The 23,782-nt window shown below is 47.5% G+C and overlaps 1 protein-coding gene across 13 annotated transcripts in view; it reads left to right on the top strand.

Moving 5' to 3' along the window:
* Positions 1–11,378: 11,378 nt before the first annotated feature.
* TMCO4 (transmembrane and coiled-coil domains 4) overlaps positions 11,379–23,782 on the top strand; it is a 95,995-nt gene continuing 83,591 nt past the window's right edge. For 9 of the 13 annotated variants that reach the window (XM_067722462.1, XM_067722441.1, XM_067722397.1 and 6 more), the window contains exons 1-2: positions 11,379–11,461; positions 20,886–20,993. The gene's annotated coding sequence lies outside the window, so the exon portion shown is untranslated. The remainder of the gene's footprint in view (positions 11,462–20,885; positions 20,994–23,782) is intronic. The other 4 variants (XM_067722477.1, XM_067722413.1, XM_067722454.1 and 1 more) reach the window with 3 other exon arrangements.

The raw sequence follows: 23,782 nt of genomic DNA, 5'->3' as shown, positions 1-23,782 counted from the left end.
GCTCGCCCATTCCGGTCAACCTGTCAACAAATGTGTGTGAGCACTTATTACTCACCTGGCAAGTGGGGGAAGCAAAAAAATACAGGGGTAGTGATGGTCCTTACCAGTAACACCCCTGTCAGCCTCTCCCTAGCTAGGGAAAGAAGATATGCACATAGGTGCTAAAATCAGACCCCAGCGTGAGATCTGGACCGTCTAAGACAAAGGGTAGCCCTAGAGGAGGTGGTTCTCCCTGCAGAGAGGCAGCCAGTGGGGCTCTGGAATGCTGCTCATGTTCTATTTCTGGACTTAAGCGATAGTTACACCGATGAGACTTATTTTCTAATTATTTATAAACAGTGCCTACATCTTGGATGTGCTTTTCTGTACATATTTCATAGTGAAAAAATAAAACTTTAAACCTAACTTAACAACGCTACAGAGTGTAAGCAGCTTGAGGGCAAAGGCCGGGCCTGAGGCTGGTACCCAGCGCTACTCCCGCATTCGGATGCCTGCCCCATCCACAACCAATTCACCCCGGGTTTTAGAGCTTTGTGGGTTGCTCTGTCGATGGTCTGTCTGGTTTGAATCCTGACTCTGCTACTTATTGGCTGTATGAATGAGTCCCTCAAACTCCCTAATCCTCGTTCTCACACCTATAAAATGGGGAAATAACGATGGAGTTATGAGCATCAAAAGAGATCACCTGTAGAGACCATTTAGCACCGTGTACCAGCACACAGGATGTGCCCAAGAAACACTAGCTACCCAAGTTAGGCAAAAAGATGAACGTATTGGCTCATTTAACCAAATGGTGGCAAAGGCAGTTTCCTGCTGGGTCTTGGCAACGGTGAAACTAAGGTATGGGGCTTCATTCAGACTGTTTCTCTCCATTTCCATCTCCTGTTCTCTCTGCATTTGAGTCTTGTTCTCACCGACCAGCTTTGTCCATGAGATTGGAAACTTGGCCAGCTCCTACTCATGTCTTCCTAGCTTCACCTCCAGAAAGAAAGGAGCAGACGTTCTTCCTTTGGTTAAATGATGAAAAATCCCAAGGAAGGAGTCTGATTGGTCATCTTGGGTCACACGCCCCTCCTCTTCGATCAGCAGGGCTGTGACTAGCAGCCCCAAGAGAATCTTGTGATTAGGAAGGAGAAGGACCTCAAACAAAGGAGAATGCTATTTGCAGAAGAACAAGAGGTGTTGAGTAGAGAGAGCAGCAGGTGTGAGTCAATCCCCACCCCGTCACAGCTAATTAGAGCTGAACTCCAACTTGATTGGGTCTCTCTTTGAGAGGCCTGCCTCCTCCCCACCCGATCTCAGTCCAAGTGGGTTCTGATAGTAACAATACCATATTCATCTTTTATGGGTAGAGCATGTGTCTCAAACCTGCCAATCAAAGCATCATGTCCCCTGGCCACAAGGTCTGGTTCAAAGCTAAGCCAATGTCAGCTCTACCCAGGAATATTACTGGAGCTACCTGGAGGAAGTATTTTCTCTGCCAGAGTCGCTAGGCTGGTAGAATGTTTGGACTTTCTGGTCACCATCTTGCCCCACTAAGGGAAGGATTTTTCTATGGGTGAAGCCAACCCAGAGCAAAGCTGAGCCCAGTGATAGAGAGAGGTTCCTAATCACATTATTTGAGTACCTAGATCTGGACACACCTGAAACCTGACTTCCCTCTGAACTTCTCAATAGTTACATGGGTCAACAAATTCTTTTTCTTTGCTTAAACCCTTTTGACCATGTTGTTTCACTTCCAGGCAAAGGAGCACTGAATCACTCATGGGTGCTTGAGTTGTGAGGTCATAGAGAGGGAAAGCTAAGATAGCCAGTCCAGAGCCAGATTTATGTCACAGTACAATAGATAGTTGGATGTGAGTGATGAATGAAGCTGATACAGAGGCAGACAAGAGGGGGCACGTGTCCTCTGAGAGGCAAAGAAAAAAGCCTCAGGTCCTGATATCCCAAATCGCCCGTCTCAGTGAGGCCTGACCATTTGCCCGTCTTGTCCTGCCTGTCCACGAGACCGCCTGTCATATCCTTCAATATCCCTCTTTTAAATAAGCTAGCTAGGGCTTCCCTGATGGCGTCATGGTTAAGAATCCACCTGCCAATGCACGGTACATGGGTTCAAGCCCTGGTCCAGGAAGATCCCACATGCCATGGAGCAACTAGGCCCGTTCGCCACAACTACTGAGCCTACGCTCTAGAGCCCGTGCACCACAACTACTGAGCCCACGCATCACAGCTACTGAAGCCAGTGCATCTAGAGCCCGTGCCCCACAGCAAGGGAAGCCACCACACTGAGAAGCCTGCGCACGGCAACGAAGGGTAGTCTCCATTTGCAGCAACTAGAGAAAGCCCGCGCACAGCAACGAAGACCCAACGCAGCCAAACATATAGAAATAAAATTAATTTTTAAAAATAAATAAATAAATAAGATAGCTACCCAGAGGATTCCGGTACCTCCTCATCCCCTCCCCTAAGACCCGGTGCTCTGTGAGGTCTACAACCTCTGTTGAATGTTAAATGGAAGAGTGCCCCAGGGCAGGACATGGCATAGGTGAACTCCTAGGGAAGACATAAGGAAGGGGGTTTTGGTGGCCAGGGCAAGCCTCAGGAAGGATGTGGGAACTGGCTGGGTCTTGAAGGAAAGGTTTGATTTGAACAGACAGCAAGAATGGGGTGAATGAGGGTATTGCAGGAATAGTGTGAGAAAAGTATGGAAGTTGGAAAACACAGAGTATATTCAGGGACAGAGAGTGGACCTGTCTAGGTCAGGAATTTGTCAGGAACAGGGAAGAAAGCTGGGCCTGGCGGCAGAGGGTCCAGTATACCAGGCTGTGGGGTCCACTACGGCCCATGAAAGGCTTAGCATGGAAGTGCTCAGAGTCATCCAGCAGCACTGAAACTCTGAAATAGCAGCAGCAGACTCTTGCTGGCAGACCCTGCAGCTGTCCACCAGAGGTGAGCATGGTAGTGGGTCGGGGTGCAGCGGGAACGGTGTCCAGAGTGCTGGGGTTTGCTCTGCTACAGACCCCAGATAAACTTCCTTGGGACTTGGCCTCCAACAGCATCCATCCCTGTGGGAGGGGATGCAGGACAATTTCAAGTGGTACTAACACAGATATTCATTCATTCACTCACTTATTCAATCACGTAAGCATGTATTAAACACCTACCATACACTAGGCATTAGGTTAGGTCCTAGGGAGATGAGGGTCAATAAAACATAAGACCCCTGGTCCCACTGAGCTCACACTGGGGCACTAAGGGCTGCCTGCTCAATAGCCATTCCACCTTCTCCTTCAGAGGAACCTGATTTTGTCTGTGCAGCAATGTGTCCCATCAATACCGGCAAGAGCAGTCTCTGCTCTGGGCCCCATCCTTTACAGGGCCCCCCTCTGGCCTCTTCTATCCTGATGCAGAGAGGAGCCTACGAGGCCAAGAGGATGTGCCCACCTAAGCCCACACTCTGGGTACCTGGTACCCCAATAGTCCCTGTCCAAACTGCCCCAAATCCACTTCCAGACTGCAGGAGTGAACCTCTCCCCTGACCCATTCTCCTAAGGGTGCAGCCACTACACACATTCCTAGGTTTGAGGAGTGGCCAAGTGGCAGCTGTTTGCATGAGGGGTATTCAGAGCTTGGATGCATGGGCTGGAGTGTCCACACACCTGTGTGGGAGACCTCATGTGGTACGGGATGGAATTGGGGCTGGGAAGAGAAGGAAGATGGACAGTAAACCAGGAGCCACATCAGGGCGTGGAACTCTGAGGTGCTGAAGGATTTCTAAATTCACACCTGATATTCCATGTGATTTGAAGGCGTGTCTGTCTGGTTGGAAGGTTAGGACATGTTTTTTTTTTATCACTTTGTGTTCTTGCCCTGAGCTCTGCAAATGTTAGGACTGGCCTGAGCCAATCCCCTTTGCCAGATTCCTTGCTTTCCCAGACTCCCTTGCATCCACGGGTGATCATGTGATCCAGACATGTGATCCCAGCAAAGGGGCTTCTGGGAAATCGTTTCCACCTTGACTATGGGAGAGAAACCATGAGGAAAGGCTCATGAGGAGAGCTCCCTTTTTCTCTTTTCTGCTTTTGAACACAACTGCTTAAGAATGCTTGACACTGAGGGAGCCATTTGGGCCACAGCATGACACAGTGAAGGGCAACAGCCAACATGCTGAGGACAATGAAAGATGGAAAGAGCTTAGGTCTTTGAGCTTTGGGGCCAACTCTGGAACCATTTACCTCTGGATTTTATGTTCCATAAATCATCAGTGTCATTATGATTTTGGCCACACATTGGGAAGCGTTGGATACAACAGTGGCCAGACATCCTAACGGAAACATGCATTCTTTTTTTTTTTTTGGCCGCTCTGCCTGGCTTGCAGTATCTTAGTTCCCCGACCAGGGATCAAACCCAGGCCCCTGGCAGTGGAAGCGCAGAGTCTAACCACTGGACCACCAGGAAATTCCCAGAAACATACATTCTAATGACTAGTGAGAGAAACCAATCTGGCCATCTTGACAGCCTATGGGGAGGATTTTCCCATGGGTGAAGTCAACCCAGAGGAAACTGAGAATTTTTTGCTACATCTGCATGTTACTTTTACTATTACTGTCTTTTTAAAATAATCTCATTTTGCTTAATGTTTTAAAATGATGTCTCTATCATAAAGAAAAAGCCAAGGTCATTTGCTGTTGCAGAAGGTAATAAAAAGATTTTTGGGGACTTCTCTGGTGGTGCAGTGATTAAGAAACCGCCTGCCAATACAGGGAACACAGGTTCGAGCCCTGGTCTGGGAAGATCCCACATGCCGTGGAGCAACTAAGCCTGTGAGCCACAACTACTGAGCCCACGTGCCACAACTACTGAAGCCTGCATGCCTAGAGCCCGCGCTCCTCAATAAGAGAAGCAATGAGAAGCCTACACACCACAGCGAAGAGTAGCTCCCGCTCATCACAACTAGAGAAATCTCACGCGCAGCAACAAAGACCCAACGCAGCCAAAAGTAAATTAAATTTAAAAAAAAAAGATTTTTTAAGTGAAATCAATGCTGAAAACAAACAAACAAACAAAAACATTAAGTGCATTGTGGTATCCCAGATGGGATTCTGGGACTGTAAAAGGACATTAGTAGAAAAACCAATGAATAAAGTCTATACTTTAGTTAACAGTAATGAACCAATGTTGTTACCAAGTCCAAGTTCGTACTGCTCACAGCACAACAGGCCAATAAATTGAGAGACAAGTTGTTGGGGCAGGGAATAGTGACTTTATTCAGCAAGCCAGCAAACCAAGAAGATGGTGGACTCATGTCCCAAAGAACCATTTACCAGAGGTAGAATTCAGGCTTCTTTTTTACTAAAACGAGAGGGGGTGTGTCTGGTTGCTGCAAACTTCTTGGTGTCAGAATCCTTTATTCTTGCAGCTGTCCACATAGGATAGATCACCATGTTTCTGTAAACCTCCAACAAGGCAAATGTTATTCTCTGCTCTGCAACTTTTTATCTCTATATGAATGGAAAAGCATTAGACCTTGAAAGGTCAGAGCCTCCAGAATGGGCTATCCTGTGTATTTCAAGCTATAGGCAACATTCTTAACTTGTAGCAAAAGCAATAGAATACAAAGCTTAAAGTAAAAGAAACAGATCCAATACAGAGTCAGATTTGTTCTTCCCTATTACAACATTTGTTTCTCAGTCTTGAAACATGTACCATAGTTATGTAAGATGTTAACATTGGGGAAACAAGGTGAAGAATTATTTGATTCTTAGGTAAGAATTCTGTACTGTCTTTGGAACTTTTCTGTCAATCTAAAATTCTTCCAAAATAAAAAGGTTATTAAATAAATAAATAACAGGATGTTTAAATCCTAACTCAATATTTTGGAGAGTCGAAGACTCTGAGCTAAGGCCCGTTCTCCCTTTGTTAAAAAGGAAGATTAGCAAATGTTACAGGAGTACAATGGCATACTATTCAGCCTTAAAAAAAGAAGGAAATTGCCCCACTTGCAACAACGTGGATGAACCTGGAGGACCTTGTGCTCAGTGAAATACGCCAGACACAGAAAGACAAATATTGTATGATCTCACTTATGTGTGTAATCTAAAATAGTCAAACTCATAGCGGCAGAGCGTAGAATAGTAGTTGCCAGGGTTTGGGTGGAGGGAGAAGGGAGATATGAGGACATGTTGGTCAAAGGGTACAAAGTCTCAGTTATGCAAGATGAATGACTGAGTTCTGGAAATCTAATATACAGCATGGTGACCATAGGTAACAATACTATATTGTATACTTGAAATTTGCTAAGAGGATAGATCTTAAAGCAAATCTTCTCAACACACGCGCACGCGCGTGCGCACACACACACACAAATGATAACTACGTACACGTGATGGATTAAGTTATTTAGCTTGACAGGGATGATCTTTTACAAGGTATACATATACTATCAAAAATTCAAATTGTATACCTCAAATATATATAATTTTGTAAGTCAAAGATACCTCAATAAAGTTGTTTTTTTTGTTTTTTTTTTTTGGCGGTACGCGGGCCTCTCATTGTTGTGCCCTCTCCCGTTGCGGAGCACAGGCTCCGGAAACGCAGGCTCAGCGGCCATGGCTCACGGGCCCAGCCGCTCCGCGGCATGTGGGATCTTCCCGGATGGGGGGCACGAACCCGCGTCCCCTGCATCGGCAGGCGGACTCTCAACCACTGCGCCACCAGGGAAGCCCAATAAAGTTGTTTTTAAAAAAAGAAATATATATACTTTTTGTGTGTTTGTGAACCTGTAAGTCACAAAGAAAAATGGTTTAAATATGAGTTTAATTAATGGCCTTGATTATTAGTTTATCAGAAACAAATAAAAATTGTACCTCAACAACAAAAAAAAAGATTCCATAGCATCAAACTGTGTTCTCAATAGAATAAGGATTAAAGGGAATAACTTTCTCATGCATCATTCAAGGTGATTTAATGCAAGTTCATGTACCAGCTGAAGATACCTTGTGTACCACCAGCGATATGGGTCTCATGCACTGAGGTCCATATCAGTGCAGATCAGATCGGGGTAAGTGCAAAGCGTTCTTAGATGAGAAGCAGGTAGAGGGTCATCACTCAAACTTCTGTGTAAGAGATAAGGCAGAAGACTACAAAATTATTACCTAACAGACAAGAACAATGGGGGAAAATACTAACCCAAGTGTCTTTGACCCTAAATGACTGCCACTTAGATTGGCCAATTCTAGCTGATAGTCCCATTAACAGACAGATGTTTAGTTCTTTGGGTCAAAGACACCTTAGAACAAACAAGAAACTGCTCAGCGATGTAACAATAGCCATAGTAAACAGAAACCATCCACAGCACCCTCCACCCTGACCTTCCTCTGTGGTTGTGTCCAGTCCCTCCCCATGGTAGCCCTGTTTATTTGAGTGTCATTAGGAAAGAAGTGACCATAAACGAGCTTCTGTGTCATTCAGTCTCAAGTTCAGCACAATGGCATCATAAGGATATTCTACGGGAAGGGATGTGGGGTTGCTTTCAGTGACGTCATCCCCAGAATTCAGTACCATTCAACAAAGGCTCATGCCAGGCCAGCCCCCACTCACATCCCGGAAGGACAGACATCAGTGGAGCATAGCAAAGGAGCCTCCTCCTTTTGGGGAACCATCATCCAAAACTCATCTAAGTACCTTTGAACCTGTACTGATGTTTGAGCCTATGGGATGGCAGGATAGCAGAGTCAACCAGATCTGGGATTAAATCCTGGCTCTGCCATCTTGTAGCTCGGTGATCCTGCCCAAGTTATTTAACCTCGCTGAGCCTCAGTTCTTTCCTCTGTGAAGTGGGGCTAATAATAGCACAAACTGCATAGGATTAAATGATACAAAGTATGTATGGGACATGGAGAACCAGCCACAAGGATAATGGTCCCTGAACAATATTCATGGTTATTTCTGTAATTCCTGGAAGAATCAAATCCAATCAATTGGTTCTTCTAAACCTGATGGAACACCAGAATCACCAGGGCAACTTGTTAAAAATATAAACTTCTAGGCTTCCACACCCCTGAGAAATTCTAAACTGGTTTGGTGAGGGGCAGGACCCAGGAACCTATGCCTCCATGATATACTTTTATTGTGCCTAGCCCATAGTAGGCACTCAACAAATACAGGCCCCTTCCCCGACCTGGACCGTTGAAACAGCTTCCGAAGCAGTCACTCGCGCCCACTCTTATCCATTAGTCCACCACCAGGAGCCAGTGGGATCCTTTGAAAAGGTGAAAATATGTCACATTGCTGCCCCAAGCCCTATACAACTCTCCATTTTATACAGATTAAAATCCATAAACAAGGCCCTACATCAGTGGCTCCTGGGCACACGTTAGAAATACCTGGTGAGCTTGTGAACAATAACTAGGCCTGGCCTGACCCCAGACCAACAGAATCAGAATCTCTAGGGGTGGGGCCCAAGCAGGGTTGCCAGATAAAACAGAGGACACCCAGTTACATTGAAATTTCAGATACCCAATGAATAACTTTTTAGTATAAGTATGTCCTGGGAAATAGTGGGACATACTTGTACTAAAGAAGTATTTATTTCTTGTGTATCTGAAATTCCAGTGTCACTGGGTGTCCTGCAATTTCACTGGCTAAGCCTCGCAACCCTAGGCCCAAGCATCAGCCTTTTTATAAAGCTCACAGTGACATGGCCCTCGTTGCCTCTCTAAGCTCATCTATTCCTCTCCCCCAGCTCTCTCCACTCCAGCCTTTTCCTTGAAAGTGTCAACCCCCTTCCTCCTCTCCACAGCTTTGCAGTTGCTGGCTGCCTGTGAGACAGGCTGGGACCTGGGACCTGGGACCCTTTGCTGCAGTGCTTACACCTGGACAAACGTCTCCTCAAGGAACAAAATACAAAGAAACTATAAGGGACTAAAAATAACTGCATGCATGTGCAGTTGGGGCAAATTCTGGACAACAAGATACAAGAAGACCAAAAAGCCCAACCGCCACTTCTGAAGAGCTGGAAGCAAAAGCAGGGCACTGCGCATGCCTCCTGCACACATCACCAAAGGGGAGGGCAGATCCCCTAAGCCACCCCTCCGGCCTGACCCCTGGACCCGCCCCTACATTTACCCCACGAAAGGAACCAGCTTGCCCCCGCTCAGGGATCGAGCGAGGGAACCTGTTGCTTGTCCTTGCTCCCCCCTGTTGCAGCAGGGACCCCAATAAAGCCTTGCCTGAATTTCTTGTCTGGCCTCTTATCAATTTCTATTGATTAAGGAGGCTGAGAACCCTGGTCAGTAACACCTGGGATGCTCTGTCTATGCCAGATGCCAGCAAGCCTCCCTGACCACTGCACCCTCTCCCCCAGGTTCCCTCCCCTTGCTTTACTTTGTCTTTATAACACTTACACTGATGGATTATCTACCTGTTTGGTTATTATTGTCCATCTCCCCTCCCTCACAAACTAGACTGTAAGCTCCATGACTTTGCTGGAAACACTCTGGTTCTTTCCTTGCTGTATCTGCAATGCCTAGAACCTCACCAGCTACTCAGTAAATTCTGGTTGAATTAGTTAATGGTGATGAAAAGGCTTTTCCTTCCAGCACGAACCCCTAACCATTCCTTCCGGAGGAGCTGACAGAAGACCTCTTAGCAGAAGTATCTTTTACCAAGAATGAAAGCAGCTAATTCTTACTGAGCATGTCCTGTGTGCCAGACACCATTCAAAGCACTTTACCTGCATGTCCTCATTTCATCCTCATGACAGCACTGGATGGGGTCATAATTATCCTCATTTTACAGAGGAGGAGAGTAAATTCTTCAGTGTCCAACACCAAACCTCAAAAATCTCAAAGGCATACACCAGAGGGGTAAATATACTTTCTCCACCTTTCCTTCCTGTAGCCTTCATTCTGGATTAGCTCCCGTGTGCTGTTCAGTGGCGGGGACTGAGGTGAGGGATGGGCACTGGGCAGGGCTGTAACAGATCCAAAGTCTGGAGTCAACAGTGTTTAACACAGAACCTCTCTCGAACTAGAGACGGGGCAAGGCTGTTGTGCAAAATGGTGCCTGGTCCCACAAAGCCAATCCGGCTAGAAGGGGCCAGCGGACACTGAACGAAGGAGGGATGGCTGGAAGTTTTCTGCTGGCGTCCACTTCCATGTGGTTATTAATACTGCAACTGACAAGACCCACGTGCTGAGATATAGCCCCTATGCCCCTGAAGGGTGCACGCTACTAACCCATTTGACCCTCACAATGGCCTTGTAGGTAGGTAGAGCTGCTGTTCTTGGTCCTGAGTGGCCAGTGGAGAGACGAGGAGACAGAGGCCTAGAGCATTCCACAAGAAGCATGAGTCACAGACTTTGTATTGGAAGCTGGTCTCTGACCCCGGCCAGTGCCTTTTCTGTTTACGGTACTGGGCTATCTTTACCTGGAGAAACAGTAAAAACCTTGTGGCCACAATGATTCACACTCCAGCTCTGGCACTCATCATTAGTTCTGTGGCTTCTGCACAGCCTCGACCTGAGCCTCGGTTTCCTTTCGTGTAGCACAGGTGTGATGAGATTCACAGGACTGCTAGAGGAATGAGATGCATTCATGCATTCATTATATGATTCTGAGCACCTATCAAGTGCCAGGCACGGTCCCTGGGGCTGGGCACCCAGCAGAGGACTCTCCAGGCTTTTAAATTCTAGTGGGGATGGCAGGCAATCCACTGCCAACAGGAAGATAAACCAAACAATTCCACAGAGTGAGAAGTACTGCGATTGACACAGAACAGGACTGCGCGCCAGGAGTGGGATTCCCCAGAACTTAGAACAGTACCTGGCACATAGTAGGTGCTCAGGAAGTATTTGTTCTCTGGCTGAACGTGCTGGGTGGTCAGGGAAGCCTCACAGGTGCCACCCTGCATGGACACCGGAGTGGAGAGCTGGGGCCACAGGGCCAGGCACGGGAACCTCAGACGCAAAGGCCCTGAGACCAGACCAAACTTGGCGTTAAAGAAACTGAAAGAAAACTCAGGGAGCGCATGGATATCTCATCACGCAGTAAACTTTCAAGCACTGTATACACATGCGGGAAGGCTGTTTCTGTGCCTGGTTCTTCGATTGCAACTGATTTACTTTTGACGACCGAGCCCCTGGCAAGCAGTTTCCGCAGAGCCGAAGCCCTGTGGCTTCCCCGAAGGCGAAGAGACCCACAAACCGAGTCTCGCGCCGGGCTGGCCCGTCACTTCCTGAAGCCGGCACCCTCTGGCGGGCTGGCGGCGGGGCGAGCAGCTCGGGACACGCATTTCGGAGCCCGGAGCCCGGAGCCCGGAAGGACCAGGCGCGCACGGGGCGGGCGGCGCGGCGTCAGGACCAGTCGGGACCCGCGCGGGGGGAGGGAGGGAGGAAGGGAAGGAGGGGCGGGGCCGGGGCAGCCGGGCCGCCTTCGCCGTCGCCTTCGCCGCCACCTTCAGGTAAGAGGCCCGCTCCCCGCCGCCACCGCGCCGGCTGCGCGCGGGGAGCCCCAGTCCCGGCTGGCTCGGCCTGCGGACTCTTTGCCCCCGCCCCGCCCTCCGCGCCGACCTCCCCGGAGTCAAGGCCTCCGTGTGGTTGCTTGTTTTCCTTCCGAGCCGGAAGTGCACGTAGGAACCACACGCCCGGGCAGCAGATGGGGAAACTGAGGCCGGGCGCAGCACTCAGGCGTCCCCTGCCTCCCTTGATAAATGAGGACGCTGGTCCGGGCCAGGGAGGGGAAGGGACTTGCCCAAGGTCACCCGGGGTCAGTGGGCTTCCACTTGGCTCACGCGGCCCCTCCAGCGCCCCTCACCCCCCCTCCTTGCCCCTCCAGACCTCTGAGCTCACAGGACACACCTAAACTGAGAATTCCCCGGGGGGCGGGGGAGGGAGGTTGGGAATGACCTCTGCAGAAAAGCCCCGGCCCCAGTGTCACAGGGAGCCCGGGTCGCCTCATCCTGGCCCCTGCTGTTAGAGGAGGATGAGGTACTGACACTGACTTTGTGGATTTTACACCTGGGTAAGCTGAGGCTCGGAGACATGAGGGAATTTCCCCAAGACCGGCCGCTGGGAAGGAGGTCGCGATACGAACCTGGGTTCCCCGGCTCCACCGCCTGGCCCAGTGCCTGGCACAGAGGAGGCCAGCACAGCGCCCGCTCTCTGCCCTGCTCGGCCCGGCACAGGGAGTCGGGACCACAGCTGGGCTAGAATGGGGGCCTTGGTCTAGACACTACTGTCTAACATGGAGTAGGAGTCAGCAGTTAGTTCTCTTTTCCCCTAACTCGGTGTTCATTTCAGGGCAGAAACATGAAGCCTTCTAAGCTTTGGGGGCATCCAGCAAATATTTATTGAACACCTGCTGTGTGCCAGTGTGTGCACTGTTGTTTGTTTGTTTTTAACATCTTTATTGGAGTATAATTGCTTTACAATGGTGTGTTAGTTTCTGCTTTATAACAAAGTGAATCAGTTATACATATACATATGTTCCCATATCTCTTCCCTCTTGCGTCTTCCTCCCTCCCACGCTCCCTATCCCACCCCTCTAGGTGGTCACAAAGCACCGAGCTGATCTCCCTGTGCTATGCGGCTGCTTCCCACTAGCTAGCTATTTTACGTTTGGTAGTGTATATATGTCCATGCCACTCTCTTGCTTTGTCACAGCTTACCCTTCCCCCTCCCCACATCCTCAAGTCCATTCTGTAGTAGGTCTGCGTCTCCATTCCCATCTTACCCCTAGGTTCTTCATGACCTTTTTTTTTTTCTTAGATGCCGTATATATGTGTTAGCATACGGTATTTGTTTTTCTCTTTCTGACTTACTTCACTCTGTATGACAGACTCTAGGCCCATCCACCTCACTACAAATAACTCAGTTTTGTTTCTTTTTATGGCCGAGTAATATTGCATTGTATATATGTGCCACATCTTCTTTATCCATTCATCCGATGATGGACACTTATGTTGTTTCCATCTCCTGGCTATTGTAAATAGAGGTGCAATGAACATTTTGGTACATGACTCTTTTTGAATTATGGTTTTCTCAGGGTGTATGCCCAGTAGTGGGATTGCTGGGTCGTATGGTAGTTCTATTTGTAGTTTTTTAAGGAACCTCCATACTGTTCTCCATAGTGGCTGTATCAATTTACATTCCCACCAGCAGTGGAAGAGTGTTCCCTTTTCTCCACACCCTCTCCAGCATTTATTGTTTCTAGATTTTTTGATGATGGCCATTCTGGCCAGTGTGAGATGATATCTCATTGTAGTTTTGATTTGCATTTCTCTAATGATTAATGATGTTGAGCATTCTTTCATGTGTTCGTTGGCAGTCTGTATATCTTCTTTGGAGAAATGTCTATTTAGGTCTTCTGCCTATTTTTGGATTGGGTTGTTTGTTTTTTTGTTATTGAGCTGCATGAGCTGCTTGTAAATTTTGGAGATTAATCCTTTGTCAGTTGCTTCATTTGCAAATATTTTCTCCCATTCTGAGGGTTGTCTTTTGGTCTTGTTTATGGTTTCCTTTGCTGTGTAAAAGCTTTTAAGTTTCATTAGGTCCCATTTGTTTATTTTTGTTTTTATTTCCATTTCTCTAGGAGGTGGGTCAAAAAGGATCTTGCTGTGATTTATGTCATAGAGTGTTCTGCCTATGTTTTCCTCTAAGAGTTTGATAGTTTCTGGCTTACATTTAGGTCTTTAATCCATTTTGAGCTTTGTTTTGTGTATGGTGTTAGGGAGTGTTCTAATCTCATACTTTTACATGTACCTGTCCAGTTTTCCCAGCACCACTTATTGAAGAGGCTGTCTTTTCTCCACTCTATATTCTTGCCTCCTTTATCAAAGATAAGGTGACCATATGTGCGTGGGTTTATCTCTGGGCGTTCTATCCTGTTCCATTGATCTATATTTCTGTTTTTGTGCCAGTACCATACTGTCTTGATTACTGTAGCTTTGTAGTATAGTCTGAAGTCAGGGAGCCTGATTCCTCCAGCTCCATTTTTTGTTCTCAAGATTGCTTTGGCTATTTGGGGTCTTTTGTGTTTCCATACAAATTATGAAATTTTTTGTTCGAGAAGAGCTAACACCTATCCTTCTCAAACTCTTCCAAAATATAGCAGAGGGAGGAACACTCCCAAACTCATTCTACGAGGCCAACATCACCCTGATACCAGAACCAGACAAAGATGTCACAAAGAAAGAAAACTACAGGCCAATATCACTGATGAACATAGATGCAAAAATCCTCAACAAAATACTAGCAAACAGAACCCAACAGCACATTAAAAGGATCATACACCATGATCAAGTGGGGTTTATTCCAGGAATGCAAGGATTCTTCAATATACGCAAATCAATCAATGTGATACATAACGAATTGAAGGAGAGAAACCATATGATCATCTCAATAGATGCAGAGAAAGCTTTCAACAAAATTCAACACCCATTTATGATAAAAACTCTGCAGAAAGTAGGCATAGAGGGAACTTTCCTCAACATAATAAAGGCCATATATGACAAACCCACAGCCAACATCGTCCTCAATGGTGAAAAACTGAAACCATTTCCACTAAGATCAGGAAGAAGACAAGGTTGTCCACTCTCACCAGTATTATTCAACATAGTTTTGGAAGTTTTAGCCACAGCAATCAGAGAAGAAAAAGAAATAAAAGGAATCCAAATCGGAAAAGAAGAAGTAAAGCTGTCACTGTTTGCAGATGACATGATACTATACATAGGGAATCCTAAAGATGCTACCAGAAAACTACTAGAGCTAATCAATGAATTTGGTAGAGTAGCAGGATACAAAATTAATGCACAGAAATCTCTTGCATTCCTATACACTAATGATGAAAAATCTGAAAGTGAAATTAAGAAAACACTCCCATTTACCATTGCAACAAAAAGAATAAAATATCTAGGAATAAACCTACCTAAGGAGACAAAAGACCCGTATGCAGAAAATTATAAGACACTGATGAGGGTTTCCCTGGTGGCGCAGTGATTGGGAGTCCGCCTGCCGATGCAGGGGATGCGGGTTCGTGCCCTGGTCCGGGAGGATCCCACATGCCGCGGAGCGGCTGGGCCCGTGAGCCATGGCCGCTGAGCCTGCGCATCTGGAGCCTGTGCTCCGCAACGGGAGAGGCCACAGCGGTGAGAGGCCTGTGTACCGAAAAAAAAATAAAAGACACTGATGAAAGAAATTAAAGATGATACAAATAGATGGAGAAATATACCGTGTTCTTGGATTGGAAGAATCAACATTGTGAAAATGACTCTACTACCCAAAGCAATCTACAGCTTCAATGCAATCCCTATCAAACTGCCACTGGCATTTTTCACGGAACTAGAACATTTCAACTTTTAGAACCCTTGCCATCACATGTACTACATCAGACAGATGTGGCTAACTTTGCAGCTTCCTGAGTCATCTTGAACAAGCTAAGTGACCTGTGCCTCATCTGTAACATACCTGTCCCCAAGGTTGTCATGGGGGTGAAAGCGGCCAAAGCCACAAACAGCCCTGTGTAGAGCTGCCACTCTGGGAGCCTTTTCAGTTTTTAAGCCCAAGGCCTGGGAGTGGTTGGATGGGCACAGTTGACCGCATAGGTTGCCATAGCTCAGCATGTACCAGCATGAGCACTGTTTAGACGCTGGAGGTACAAGCGGTCAACAAGACAAGTGTTGGCCTGGTTGGGGTGACGGGGAGGTGCATCAGGGTCAGAGCCTGGAGAATTTCTCACGAGCCTGAAACCATCTCTCCCTGCACTGGTACCACCAGGCTACAAGTGCCTGGATCAGGCTCCTGGGCCCACACATGTGAGACCTGAAAAATGTCATTAGGTGGTTTATCATCACTCTGTCCTTTATGACCTGAGGGTTTTGTAAACATTGCCATACGTTTTAAACTGGGGCTACAGATGAAACAGGGGCCTCGATGCCATGTGTTACAATGGGCAGGAGGGGACTGGGGAGAGGATATTACCCACTTGCCACTCAGCCGCCCTCCACTTGGCAGCCAGACCCATCTTTGGTACCACCATCCGCTCAAAATCCTTCTGTGACTTCCCACTTTCTTAGCATAAAGAACAAAACCCTTAGCACGGCCCATAAGGCCCTGCAGTCTGGGCCCCACCTACACCTGGCCGCCTCCTCCAGCTGCATCTCTGATCACTTTATCAGCAGTTCTCTGTGCTCAGGCATGCTGCTCCCTCCAGCCTCAGGACCTTTGCACGTGCTCTTCTAGACCGTTCCTCCTCCCTCATCTCCCTATTCTCAGGTTAACACCTGCTCATCCATCAGATCTGAGCCCAACCTAGACCTGCATTCCAAGTTCCTCAGGCCACAGGACATCCCCAGGTACGTGGGAGGTTTAGCTCAAGGTGGAATTATACACTGGATATTGCTGGGATTAATTTCAGCCTGTACCCTGTCACCCACCCACCCCCCCCCCCCCCCCCACACACACACATACACCTTGCAACTGTAACCTTCATGACTTCCGGGACTGGTCTTAGTTTGCTCATAGGTGCTCAGTAATGAAGTCTACCTTTGGGAGTAGCTCTTGAGCAAATATTGGGACCTTGCTTTGTATAAAACCGTATTGTCCTTCATCAAAAAAAAAAAGAACACTGAAGTCACTTCTTAGTTTGGGGGGTAGGTGTTCATTCATTCATCCTTTCACTTACTCTGCCAGGCACTGTTCTAGGAGCCATCAGGGAATGTGCCACAAAAGCCACTGCCCTCAAGGAGCTTTCTCTAGTGGGGCCACAAACAGATAAACCTGTAACCCATTGTCAGGTGGTAGCAAATTTGATAAACAAAAGTCACGCAGGGTCTGATGGGAGCAGGCAGTGGTGGCGCCTGCTGTCTTAGACCTGGATGAATAAGGAGGGAACTCTGCTGGGGAGGTGGGGAAGCACAGATGTTCTGAGTGGCATCCACTCCCACCCTGAGCCTCCTTGTCGGGGAAACAGGCACAGGGGCAACCAGCCTTTATACCTGAGAGGAGGTGAGGCAGCCCAGAGAAAGCCTGGTGGGAGGTTGGGGGTGGCTTCAGAGGTGGCAGGCTGGACAAATCCAGGAAGCCTCATGGCAGCTCCTGAGGCCCTTTAGTAAAGTGGAGAAGAACTTGGGTTTGAAGTCACACATGCCTGTGGAGGGTATGTCCTACCTGGTCCTGCCTTTTGCCAGCTGTGTGGCCCTCACCTCTGTGAGCCTCAGTTTTCTCGTCTGTAAGATGGGGACAGTGTTAATCTCTTCCTTGTAAGGTTGTTGTGAGGCTGAAATGGGATCAGGATGCTTTTGAAGAAGGGCACCATTTGGACATGAGGACCCACATCAAGAAAAAAACAGCATGAGGTGAGGCCCTAGATGAGAAACCCAGCATGGGCTGGAAGCAGCCGATGGTTCAGTTTGGGGCAAGGCTGGCTGGAAGAAGGGAAGTGGAAGAAAACAAAGTTGAAAAGTAGGGTTGTTACTGAACCAAGCTCAGCTCCGCTCACCCACATGTAGTAAAGCCAATCTACTGACGCTGGGTTGTGGTGAAGGAAAGCTCAGCGTTTATTGTAAGGCTCCAGACAAGGAGTCTGGGGAAGTCAATGCTCAGAAAAAGCCAAACTCCCCGTTGGGTTTCAGGGAAACTTTTTTTTTTTTTTGATATATAGTTGATTTACAATGTTGTTAGTTTCTGGTGTATAGCAAAGTGATTCAGTTATACATATGTATATATATATGTATATATACACACATATTCTTTTTCATATTCTTTTCCATTATGGTTTATTACAGGATATTGAATATAGTTCCCTGTTATAGTAGTACCTTGTTGTCTATCTATTTTATATATAGTAGTTTGTATCTGCTAATCCCAAACACCTAATTTATCCCTCTCCCATGCCCATTCCCCTTTGGTAACCATAAGTTTGCTTTCTATGTCTGTGAGTCTGTTTCTGTGTCGTAAATAAGTTCATTTTGATCATATTTTAGATTCCATGTATACGTGATACCACGTGGTATTTGGCTTTCTCTGTCTGACTTATTTCACTTAGTATGATAATCTCTAGGCTATCCATGTTGCTGCAAATGGCATTATTTCATTTTTTATGGCTGAGTAGTATTCCGTTGTGTAGATATATCACATCTTCTTGATCTGTCGATGGACGTTTAGGTTGCTTCCATGTCTTGGCTATTGTAAATAATGCTGCTGTGAACATTGGGGTGCATGTGTCTTTTTTAATTATAGTTTTCTCCAGATATATGCCCATGAGTGAGTTTGCTGGAGCATATGGCTACTCTGTTTTTAGGTGTTTTGTGGGTTTTTTTGTGGCCACACCATGCAGCATGTGGGATCTTAGTTCCCTGACCAGGGATCAAACCCACACCCCCTACAGTGGGAGCGTGTCGTCTTAACCACTGGACCACCGGAGAGTCCTATTTTTTAAGGAACCTCCATACTGTTTTCCATAGTGGCTGCATCAATTTACGGAGAAGGATTTTTGAAGGCAAGATGAGGAAGGGGAGTCACAGGGTGTGTGATCAGCTCGTGCACAGTTCTCTGATTGGTTGATGGTGAGGTAACGGTGTCACAGGTGTTAACGTTATCAATCCTCAGGCTCCAGTGGGTCTGGGGGGCTACATGCTCATGGTCATCAAGTAGTTAACTTCTTGCATTTGGTGGGGGTTTTAGCATCTGTAAAACAGCTCAGGAAATGTGCGTCAGATACTGTTATCTAGGTACCTCAGAGAGGAGCTAAAGAGTCTATGACTGCCGTATGGCTGATTTACTGTTTAAATTATTACCCGTTCTCCTGGCACAACTACGACATTTGTCACTACACAATCCTTTCGATCATTAATTCTTGAGCCAGGCTTTTGTGACTCAGGGGAGGCCTGGGAGACTACCGCTTTTCCATAAACAAGAGGCAGGCAGAGGACATGGGGGAAGGCGTCTGTCGCAGGAAAGCCCCACGGGGTCCTGCTCGGTTCAGGGTGTTAACCTGTGGACAGATGGAGCTAGTGAGATTCTAATTCGGACGTTCTCAAATTGTGTTTGAAATCTTTGGGGCCACCTCAGTGTATAAACTAGACCAAAGAGGAGCAGTGTAGCCTCGTAGTTAAGATGGCTGCCCTTGGGCTAAGACCCAGGTACAAGTTTAAATCCCACATCACTTATCCAGTGACCTTGACATTCATTTCTCAGGGCCTCTTTCTCCATCTGTAAGACAGAGATAATAGCACCTACCTGGTAGGATTATTGGGAGGAAATGAGATGATGCATGGAAAGGGGTGGCATTTACTAACATTGACCAAGTATTGACTGGTACGATTTTTTTAATTAAAAACATTTTTAATGGTGATGAAATAGACATAACATAAAATTTGCCATCTTAACCATTTTGAAGTGTGCAATTCAGAAGTGTTAGGTATAATCACATTGTTTTGCAGTCGATCTCCAGACCATTTCAACTTGCAAATCTGAAACTCTGTACCCACTAAACAACAACTTCCCATTCCCCCTCCCCCAGCCCCTGGCAGCCCCCACTTTACTTTCTGTCTCTATGATGTTGCTTACTCTGAGTACCTCATATAAGTGGAGTCATACCGTATTTGTCTTTCTGGGACTGGTTGATTTCACTTAGCATAATGTCCTCAAGGTTCAGCCATGTTGCAGTGTGTTAGAATTTCCTTCCTTTTTTAAGGCTGAATAATGTTCCATTGTGTGTATATAACATTTTGTTTATCCAGTCATCCGTGGATGGACACTTGGGTTGCCTCCACCTTTTAGCTATTATGAATAATGCCGCTATGAATATGGGTATACAGATATCTTTTTGAGACCCTGCTTTCAGTGCTTTTGGGTGTGTAGCCAAAAGTGGCATTGCTGGGGCATTCACTGTTGAAATTTGGAGTTGGGCATGGATGGCTCCCCACTGTTTCTCCTCTTGCCCATCAGAGTAAGAGAGGTCCCTGGGACCTTGTGGAGCAGTTTGAAAACCAGTAGGTCAAATGAACCATTAGAGATTTTGCCATTTCTCCCCCTTCCTTCCCAGGAAGACTTCCCTCTTGAATTGTTTTTTAATTATCCCTAGTGGAAACCACCCTTCATTCAGCAAATGTTTATGAGTGCCTGCTGTGCTTCCACGTGGGCAGAGGGAGAGATAAACAATAAGCAATAAACATAAACAAGGAAAGGATATAGTGTGTCAGACAGCGATGCGTGCTCTGGACCAAGCAGAGGAGCCAGTTAAAAGCGATTGGGATGAGAGGCTGGGGGCAGCATGGCTTCCCTGAGCTGTGAGATTTGAGCAAAGACTGGAAGGAGATAAGGGAGTTGGTCATGTGGTTATCGGGGGAAGAGCGCTTCTGGCAGAGGGAACAGCCAGTGCAAAGGCCTTGAGGTGGGAGCATGCATGGTGGGATCCAGGAGCAGCAAGGAGGATGGTGTGTCTGGAGCAGAATGAGTGGAGGGGAGGGGAGGGGAGGAGAAGGGTGTGCTACATATGGCCCGGGTGCCTTGATGGTGACTGTGGGTGAGAAGGGAGTCACTGAAGGTTTGGAGCAGGGAAGGCACATGATCTGATTCTAGTTTGAGGTGGAACTTTCTGGATGCTGTGGGGTGGATAGCTAGGGGTGAGGGCAGAAAGAGGCGGGAGACTGGTGAGGAGGCTCCTGCCAGAGAGATGATGGCAGCTTGTACGAGGATGGGAGTCAGGGAGGAAGGGCGCAGTGATAAATGTGGACAAAACGTCCTGCAGCCTGGGCATCCACCCCGATAGCACACTGTTACCCTCCCTGCGCCAGCACCCCGCCCTTCCTCCAGGCCGCTGAAGTGAGGTTGGGATGGGAACTTGCCCTCCATGCCAACATCCCTGTTTTTTCTTTTGGTCTGTAGTGGGATTGTCCAAAACCCTCTGGGTTCTTCTATGTTGGAACTGTTGCCATGGAAACCTCCTGAGTTGCTGCAGTTACCACTGACCTCCGGTTTAACTTCCAGATAGAGGTATAGAACGAATGGGTTTGTCTCCTAAAATGCTGAGAGTGGGGAGTAAATTGGGCCTGCGCAGAATCTCCACTTCTAGGACCATGTCAAGATTGTCTTACTCTGTGTGTGTGTGTGTGTGTGTGTGTTTTAACTTTGGACTACAATCTTCAGAGTTTCTGGCTTAAGAACAGTGCTGTAGCTGTATTTGTTATAAAGGATTTCTTCAGCCAGATGTTCTTCCTTCTCCTTGGCTCCAGAATAATTAGTCCTCAGCCTTCCTGTGACACGGTAGCTATCTCTCTGGTAATGATTATCTCACTGTACTGCAGACTCATTAAAAAATGCAGCTGTGGCCAGTTAACTCAGAAAAAGAGGGAGAGAGAGAAAAAGAACGTCACCCCCGACCCCCACTGGGCTCCCCGCCCCTGCAACACACACACACACACACACACACACACACACACACACACACACACATCAAATTTGACCTTGGCCTTTACTGACTGCTCCAAGTTAAAAAAAAAAAAAAAAAGCCACAGCTGACTCACGTGTAAGAAAAACAAAAGAAGTTCATTCTTGCATGAGATCTTCTAAAGACCCAGGTCCCGGAGTTTTAAGGATGATTTAAAGGATTTTCAAGGATGATACTGACCACATTTGATTTTCTCCTTGGTGCTGACTTTGGAATTTTTTCTTGTTCCAAGAAGAAATCCCACTGCATCGTTTATGGTGTCCGTCAACAAATGTGGGTTGAGCACCTCCTGTGGGTGCCTGCAGAACCCAGGTCAGATGTTTGGGAATGACCGTCTACCTCCACTACTGACAGAAATAACCCAGTCCGTGTTTTCTTTGGTGACAGATAACGTGACTGGTGAGAGAAAAATCATGATTGTGGTGCATCAAAACGTGGTCCCGCTCCAGACGAACCGCTTCCGTCCCACTTCTGGGCCTTGCAGCCTAGCCGTTGACTGGTGTCCTCACCATGTACATGTTGTTTCCCTGGGAGTTGGGGCCCCCCTGGGTCAGGTGTGGATCTTTCTCAGGGTTCCTTGGTGTCTTCACGGCACTTGGGCAGAGACAAGACCCCCAGGGAGTTGGGACTTACTCCATCCATTAGGGATGTCCTGAGCCCAGGGTGCTGCTGGACTGGCCCTGTGCACACGAGGTGGCCCCAGGCACACAGACACTGCTAGCCCTGATCAGCGGGGTCTTTTTCTCACCACAGGAACCCAGCTCGCTCTCTCAGAATCAGTCCAGCTTCTCAGACGTATTTGAGAATATCAGACTGGATCCTGGTCCCTAATCAGAACAAGGGGTGGAGGCCCCCGAGGACCAGCATACACAGTTTAGGTGTCACACCACCCACGGCTGCCACCACGCTCCCTCAGCTGGAAGAGTCTGGGGCCCATCCCTTCCGCCTGGACAGTCCATGGCGTTGGAACCCTGGACTCCTCCATCCCACCGGCATGGATGGCTGAGAATTGCCCTTGTCCATCTTGTTGATGACAAGACCTGTTGGTCAGAGGAATGGGACTTCACTGTGACCTGAGCCCCACTGGCTTGGCTGGGCCACATGGGGCCAGGGCTTTCTGAGACTAAGCACTCCCCTTCTAGGGGTCAAGAACACAGCTGTTGGGCTTCCCTGGTGGCGCAGTGGTTGAGAGTCCGCCTGCCGATGCAGGGGACACAGATTCGTGCCCCGGTCCGGGAAGATCCCACATGCCACGGAGCGGCTGGGCCCGTGAGCCATGGCCGCTGAGCCTGCGCGTCCGGAGCCTGTGCTCCGCAACAGGAGAGGCCACAACAGTGAGAGGCCCGCATACTGCAAAAAAAAAAAAAAAAGAACACAACTGTTTTTAATTCTTTAAAAAAAATGTTTTTATTATAAAGGCTCTAATAAGCTCATGACAGAAAATGTTAAAAATTCAGAAAAATAGAAAGAATAAAAATCGATTACTTCTAGTCCCACAGCCCTACCACCAAGAGACAAGGATCACTAACATTTTGATGTACTGCCTTGTGATCTTTTTGCTCTGTGAAACATTTTTTAAAAACATAACTGGAGGGCTTCCCTGGTGGCACAGTGGTTAAGAATCCGCCTGCCAGTGCAGGGGACACAGGTTGGAGCCCTGGTCCAGGAAGATCCCACATGCCGCAGAGCAACTAGGCCCATGTGCCACAACTACTGAGCCTGCACCCTAGAGCCCGCGAGCCACAACTACTGAGCCCGCACGCCACAATACTGAAGCCCGTGGGCCTAGAGCCCGCGCTCCGCAACAAGAGAAGCCACCGCAATGAGAAGCCCGCGCACCGCAACAAAGAGTAGCCCCCGCTCGCCGCAACTAGAGAAAGCCCGCGCGCAGCAGTGAAGACCCAACACAGCCAAAAATAAAAATAAAAAATAAAATAAAACATAACTGGAATCGTACTGTATATCCAGTGGTGTACGTTAACCACCTCCCTGGAAAATAGAATCCCTTTGTTTGTAGCAGTTTCCATTTCTGTGGTGGAAATACTCCCTCTGTGGCCCATTTCAGGCTCCCAGCATCACTGAACACGGAGCTGGGAAGAGATGCCAGTATGAACCGGCATCAGTACACCATATTATAATTTAAAATCGTATCTATTTGTTCTGATCTTGTAAACAATACACAGTCATTATTGAAAATTCATAAAACTTGAACATATAAAGAAAAAATTAAAATCATCCAGAATTGGACAACCACCGCCCCACCCCCCCAGCTTAGAGACAGTCACTGTCACCATCCCAATGTAAGTCCAGCAGTCCCCTCTGTACAGATGGAGAC

This window comes from Pseudorca crassidens, chromosome 2, assembly GCF_039906515.1.
Source record: "Pseudorca crassidens isolate mPseCra1 chromosome 2, mPseCra1.hap1, whole genome shotgun sequence".
NCBI lineage: Eukaryota > Metazoa > Chordata > Mammalia > Artiodactyla > Delphinidae > Pseudorca > Pseudorca crassidens.
Note: the sequence above shows the minus strand (reverse complement) of the source record. Positions and strands in the feature narration are given on the sequence as shown.